This window comes from Mus pahari, chromosome X, assembly GCF_900095145.1.
Source record: "Mus pahari chromosome X, PAHARI_EIJ_v1.1, whole genome shotgun sequence".
NCBI lineage: Eukaryota > Metazoa > Chordata > Mammalia > Rodentia > Muridae > Mus > Mus pahari.
The window spans coordinates 38,202,832-38,210,122 of record NC_034613.1 but is presented as its reverse complement, the minus strand read 5'-3'; positions in this window follow the sequence as shown (position 1 = coordinate 38,210,122).

Below are 7,291 nucleotides of genomic sequence, written 5' to 3'. Positions count from 1 at the left end.
GAAAAAATTATCCTGAATCCTTAAGTTAACTCAGATCCAGAAATATGCCATGTACTCATTTATAAGAGGATATTAGTTGTTCTATAAATGATAATCACACTATAGTTCATAGACCCAGAGAGGTTAGTTAAAGAAGAGGACTCTAGGGAAGATACACGGACCTCCCTGGGAAGGGGGAAAACAGTAGACTGTGTTCAGACTAGGGGCATGTGGTGATTGGATTAGGAGGCATCAGGTAGGGAGTAAGGGTGGAAGGAGAGAGTATGGGAGAGACAGCTTGCATTGGGGGGAGAGACAACATTTGGAGAGCAGTGTAGAAGGCTAGTGCAGTGGAAAATTTCTAGAATCTATGAATGTGAACCTTATTAGAACTCCTAGTAATGCCCCCATTATACGGATTATATGGGTCTATGGATTATAGTTTGATTATCATTATGTAGCAACTAATATCTTCTTATAAATGAGTACATGACATGTTTCTGGATCTGAGTTACCTTATTCAGGATAATTTTTTCTAGTTCCATCCATACGACTGAAATTTTCATGATGTCATTTTTATAAAACCTGAGTAACAATCCATTGTGTAAATATGGAGTCTAAACTGGACACATCTTATAGCGAGGCGATATTATGAATCCTAAATGTCAAAACGAGCGTTTTCAACTTGACTCTTTAGTGCAATGGGGAACTATGGAAATTTCTAATCAAAAAATGTCAAGATTGCAATAGTAAAATGTTTGTATGATAACTCTAGTCCAAGATCCTTATCTTCATTCCTTACAGCACCCCCTATGAGCTAGGTAGTTCCATCTACATTTACAAAGATTGAGATATAGATGCAGGATTTATTTAAATTGTACTGCTACATAGTGAGAAATCTGGAGATTTCATCTCTACTGAATTTCAAAGCCATGATTTTCCTATAGGATGGTAAACAGAGAGAGACCCTGTGTTTCACATCTAAGGTATATCAGAAAGAAAACAAAATATTTCCATCTTTTGCAGCCTTGAGCTGACATCAAATCCTATCAGATACTAGACATTTTTCATGGGGAAATTAACTGTACCTCAGTCAAGTACCTGATATATATATATATATCAAAAACAAGCTCAGCAATGTTATTTCCAACACTTGCATTAAAGAGAATGAGTGTCATCCACTATTATAGATCATACAAAAGAGTTCATTCAAAGACTCCATTTTAATACTGACAAATATTGCTCTAGGTTATCAAAGAGATGTATTTCTCAAAAATTTCCCCTCAATTTATGGTATTGTAACCTTTTCTGCCATTTCTTCCCTAAACCTTATCTTGACTCTTACATATTTCACAAACTTCTGAACAGATCAGGGCCAACTGTTGCTTGTCTCTTGATTTTTATGCCTTTCTGGAGGAAGACAATGACCACTTCTCTAATACTAAATGTGCCTTACATATCCAGTGAAGCTAGGTACTTACCTCTTCTGAAATGTCTCTAAAAGCCTCAGTGGGCACAAATCACCAGAGTAGAGGCATGGTAACTGAAAGGGGGACAGAAAAGCATGAAGGGAGGGAGAGAGGAATGGAAAAGGAGAGACAGACAGACAAACAAACAGAAAGAGTGGTGTTGAGGGACCATTACTCACACCCAAAATCTCATCTCATCAATCAAAGAGAGACCATCGACCTTGGATTCAAAGATACAACAACAATTACATGCTGCTAGGACTAGAATCAGTAGGTGCATCTTATGCTCCTGCAGAGTATGAGAAATACTTATACCCCAATTGTTTTAAATAGAGGAAAATGGCCTCTTATTATTTACTGAGTAGAAACTACAAGAGGCTGGTGAGTAGAGCCTCTTGGTGTACAAACCCCAAATAACCTCATATTGGTGCCCATATTCTTCATTATGTATTGAGCTCACCACTTCCTCCCAATTCCAAAAAGGAAAGCTGTTGATGACCGGGAGTATCTTTCTATCCCCAGTGTCTATTACAATGCCTGGCCCATTGTAGAATTTCTATACAGGGAGCAAAGCAGCAGGAGGATAAATAGAGTGAGTGCTTCCTTTTCACTCACTCCAGAGACTGATGGGTTTTCCTAATGGATCTTCAATGATCAATAGCTGCAAACACTGTAGTGTTAAATCCTCTCTCTCAATGGCCTATGATATGTTAACAAAGCATAAAAGCACCTGGAAAGTACCTTCAATTTTTAAGACATTCTTTTGTAGTCTAAAAAATAACCACCCCAATAATGTAGCTGATCTTTTAGTGGAGTTTGAAATGCCTGAGCTTCTTAAGGAACACCACCTACAGCAGCCATCTTTTCCAGCCTTTCTTCCATAAAGCAGCTTCCCTGATTTAAATATATCCTGGGAAGGACAAACATTTTCCTCCCAGCAATTGTTATGTGAACCCACAGCTGCTGCCTATTGTCAGGCACCAACTCCAAGTAATCAGGCTTTCTTTGTATCTACTGAGGAATGAGGAAATCACAGAATCTCAGAGCCACCATGCCTAACTACTTGACACCTGTGTTTTCTTTCTTTTTTCAAAAAAATTATTTTATTAGATATTTTCTTCATTTACATTTCAAATGCTATCCTGAATGTCCCCTATACACTCCCCCCAACCATGCTCCCCTGCCCACCCACTCCCACTTCTTGGTCCTGGTGTTCCCATGTATGGGAGGGCATATAAAGTTTGCAAGACATCTCTTCCCAATGATGGCTGACTAGGCCATCTTCTGCTATATATGCAGCTAGAGACACGAGCTCTGGGGGTACTGATTATTCATATTGTTGTTTCACCTATAGGGTTGCAGACCCCTTCAGTTCCTTGGGTAATTTCTCTAGCTCCTTCATTGGAGTCTCTGTGTTCTAGCTTATGTGGGCATCCACTTCTGTATTTGTCAGGCAATGGCATAGCCTCACAGATAGCTATATCAGTGTCCTTTCAGCAAGATCTTGCTGGCATATGCAATAGTGTCTGCGTTTGGTGGCTGATTATGGGATGGACCTCCGGGTGGGGCAGTCCTTTTGTCTTAGCTCCAAACTTTGTCTCTGCCACTTCTTTCATGGGTATTTTATTCCCTATTTTAGGGAGGAATGAAGTATCCACGTGTTGGTCTTCCTTAATCTATATCTCAATATTTGTAAATGTAGATGGAACTACCTAGCTCATAATGGGTTCTGTAAGGAATGAAGATAAGGATCTTAGCCTAGAGTTATCATACAAACATTTACTATTGCAATCTTGACATTTTTTGATTAGAAATTTCCATAGTTCCCCATTGCACTAAAGAGTCAAGTTGAAAACTCTCTTGTTTTGACATTTATGATTCATAATATTGGAATTTTATTGGAAACACTTCCTGAGTTTTAAATTTTTTCTTATTCCATTCATTCCTCAAACATAGAGTTGATTCAATTTTAAAAAGGGAGTTTTTCCCTCCTGGAGAGCAATATGCTGTGTATAAAAATAAGTAATGCCAGCTATTTTCTGTAGGAGAAATATGAAAATCTAAAATCCTCTTTATTTGGAGGCAGACATAAACAGATCATGGGTGCATTCAGGGAAATACTGTTAATCCAAAACCAAATAACACTTTCTCATCACAATTAAGAATCTGATGCTCAAAGAGAAAAAAACTTAGTTGATCACACAGATCAACTATTTTGAGACTTTGAATTAGGATTGTGCAATCCTGACTCTGTATCTGGCAGATTTTAGACCAATATGTAATGCTGTTCTGTGTTTCCTCCTATTAGCTAGGGTGGTATGAGCACTAGGCTGAATAACAAAACTTGTTGTCAGCCAGTACAGATCAGGAGTAATTATTTTCTCCAAGCAACTTGCAATCCCATGTGATATCCTAAGCTAAGGGGTCACTTAAACAGATAAGTATAGGTGAGAGTCATGAGCTACAAGAGGGAGAAGAACACCAGATGGTATGCAGGAATGACAGACAGCATGAGGGCACTAGGCATCTGGAGAGCAGAGAGCCAGAAGGGAGATGAGAGCATGTGCCAAGCAAGATTCTATTTCTCAACCTTGTATGTTTATTTCACTTGCTTTCAGGGGAACATGGGGTGGGCAGGTGACTTGAAATCTTCTGAAGAGAAGTCATATAGTCCTAACCTTTGTTCACTGAGAAAAATTCTAAATTAAAGGTTGCTTACTGAAGTTAAAAAAAAAAAAACTGTGTGCATGCTTTTTGTAAATGGTATATATTATAATCCCGAATAGTACTTGGCTATGGATTTACCAGTGAAGGGTATATGAGGTTCAGTCTATCAAAATGCCTTCGGAATTTAATCTATTTGATTGCCATTAATGAATTCATTCGAGTGCTCAGAGCTTCCATCACATACCTGACTAGATTTCACTCAATAGCTTTTTAGTGCAATGACATCTTAGAACCCAATATTTTGTTGTTGTTGTTGTTGTTTTGAGACATGGCTTCTCTGTGTAGCCCTGGCAGTCCTGGAACTAGCTCTGTAGAACAGGCTGACCTCAGACTAAGAGATTTGCCTGTCTCTGCCTCCTGAGTGCTGAGATTAAAAGCATGTACCACCACCCAGTTTTTAAAACCAATCTCAAACCCACATAAAAAGTAACTAGATTTACAAGATCCATGCAAGGTCAAGCCAGAATAAATTCCTGCATGGAGAGGAGAGGTAGGCATGATGCCCTATCTCTAGCTGAGTAACTACTGGCTACTGGTAGTGGCTGTGAGAGAAAGAGTCAGTTTTCGTTATGGTTGTAGTCCTTGTTAGGTTGGCCGATCACACTCCAAAGGAAGTCCACACATCCAAGAATATAGGGATAGAAAATATGGGTAGCATGAATTTGACTGCATTTTGTTGTTTTTTGTTTGTTGTTTTGTTGTTTGGGGAAAGTTAAGTGGGTAGGGAATGAAGTGGATCTCGGTGGAGTTAGGGAGAAGTATGAATATGATCAAAAACATGGTATAAAATTCTCAAAGGACTAAAATAAAAACAAAACAAAATAAAACAAAATAAGAACAACCAGATTCAAGATGAGTATTTCCATGGACTTGAATTCTTATGATGGGTGACAAAAGGAGTATCTCCTAACATCCTTGTATCTAAGGGACCAAAACCAGTAAGGCAGCCTCTTCATATCGAGAAGAATATGTAATGATTATTAACTAATTAACTTCGGTTGCTTGCTTCCTCCCGAATCTAGTTTCACTTTCATGAAAGCAGAATCATTTCCTGACCTCATAAGATTTGGGTTTTGATTGAATGAGAAAATATGTAAACCTACATAGTAACCAAAGCATATAGAAGGATTCCACAGGTGGAATCATAGCTAAGAGGAGATAAAATACTATGTATGCAACTGTATATATTAACATTGCAAATTAGTAGAAGTCAGTGGTTTAGAGTTCTGGAGTCAATGTGTTTGATACCACATTCTGCCTCTGCCATTTACTAGTTGTGAATTCCTGGGCATCTCTCCATGGATTCCTTTGCTTATTTATACAGTGGAACAATAACAGAACTTAGTTCTGTAGAATGGCTACACATAGTAACTACTCACAATACCTAGACCATAGGAAAACTTTAACGATCCTTTCTACCCACACTGTATAACAACAGTTAAGTTTTACACATGCAAATAAACTTGATAATTAAACAATTTTGTGAGATTGACAGGTCCTCTTATCACCATTTTACAAAGATGTTGAGTATTCACTTAAAAATCCACAGCGAGTGGATGATAGGCATTCAATTAGAGCTGCAGTTCATGTCATGCAAGTGAACTTTGAGACTAGCTAGATGCCAGACTAGTAAGGCAGAACGTTTTGGCTTGCTCACTCAAAGGTAGCAGTAGACATCCTCTTCTACTTATATTTAGGCTATAACTTATATGTGGACTACTATTTTTATGGACTGAGTATTTGTATCTCTCCTTTATAAATGTATATTCAAATTTCCATAACCCTACTGTATAATGATATAAGGAGTGAGGACTATGTATTATGGTTATGTCATGAGGATGAAACATGCATGGGTGGGATTAGTAAGGTAGAAGATGCCTACCTATTATGTATTATACCCTGGTTTTGATGCCCCAATTATCTAAGATTAATGTCCTTATAAAGGTGATGTCAGAAATAGGCCCTTACAAGACAGTAGTATATCTACTGGCATATCAATCTTGGACTTCTCCACCTCCATAATTAACAGAATTTTTTTTTTATTTTTCATATGACTTTCTTTGATATTTTGCTATTGTAACCTAAAAGGAACAAGACAACTATTGAGTTACCTAATGGGTCATGGGGATGGAGAAAATTAGATTTTGTTCAGTCTGTGTTCATACTAGAATTTCTTAACTTGTGGTTCACAGTTTTGCTTAATAATGGAATCAGGTTTTGAAAAATGCATCATTAGATAATTTCATCATCAGCACACAAACACTGCAGGGTATACATACAAATCTCACTGCAGAGACTATTGAACACCTGGGCTATGTGGTTTTTCCATTTGTATGAGAGGTCTGCCTGTGATCAAAGTACCATTATATTTTACATGATTGTTCTAATAGATATATTTCACCATGAACCATTTTATAACTTCTTTCTAATATAAAGCAAGAATATCAGTTGAGTATTGTGCTATATAAATCTTTCTCTTATATATCTGTTTCTTTTATGAGGCTCTCCTTAAAAAAAAAAAAAAAACAACAATCACAGCAGATCTCTCTGTCATTTGGGGATCCACTTTGTATTAATGAATATGGATTGGACTCTTCCTAATTGTTCTCTGAACACCTCCTAATTTTCAAGAGGGTAATTGATTTCAATCAACTTCTTTAGTGCACTCTCTACACTCTTGAAGCTTGTAATTTTCAAGTTCAATATTTGTGTGCTCACACCCTCAGGAGTGCTTCAGTTGCATCTCATTATAATCCTGGAATTCTATCTAGTCACCAGCTTGAAATATATTTGTATTAAACTTATTTATTTTCTAGTATGGATGAACTATTTAAAATACACTTCATGTAGTAATACCTAAATTTTCTGAAGAGAAAAAGAAATACAAATTCTTTAACATTTTAAAAATAAGCAAATGACTTATTAAAGAATGTAACACCTTGCACTGAGAGATGGCTCTTAGGATATTTAAAGGCTAATGACCCAAGTTCAGTCCCTGGAACCCAAATGGTAGAAGGAGAAAATTGACTCTTCACATTGTTCTCTAAACCTCCCAAGATGTGTGTGCGTGCATGTACACACACACACACACACACACACACACACACACACACACA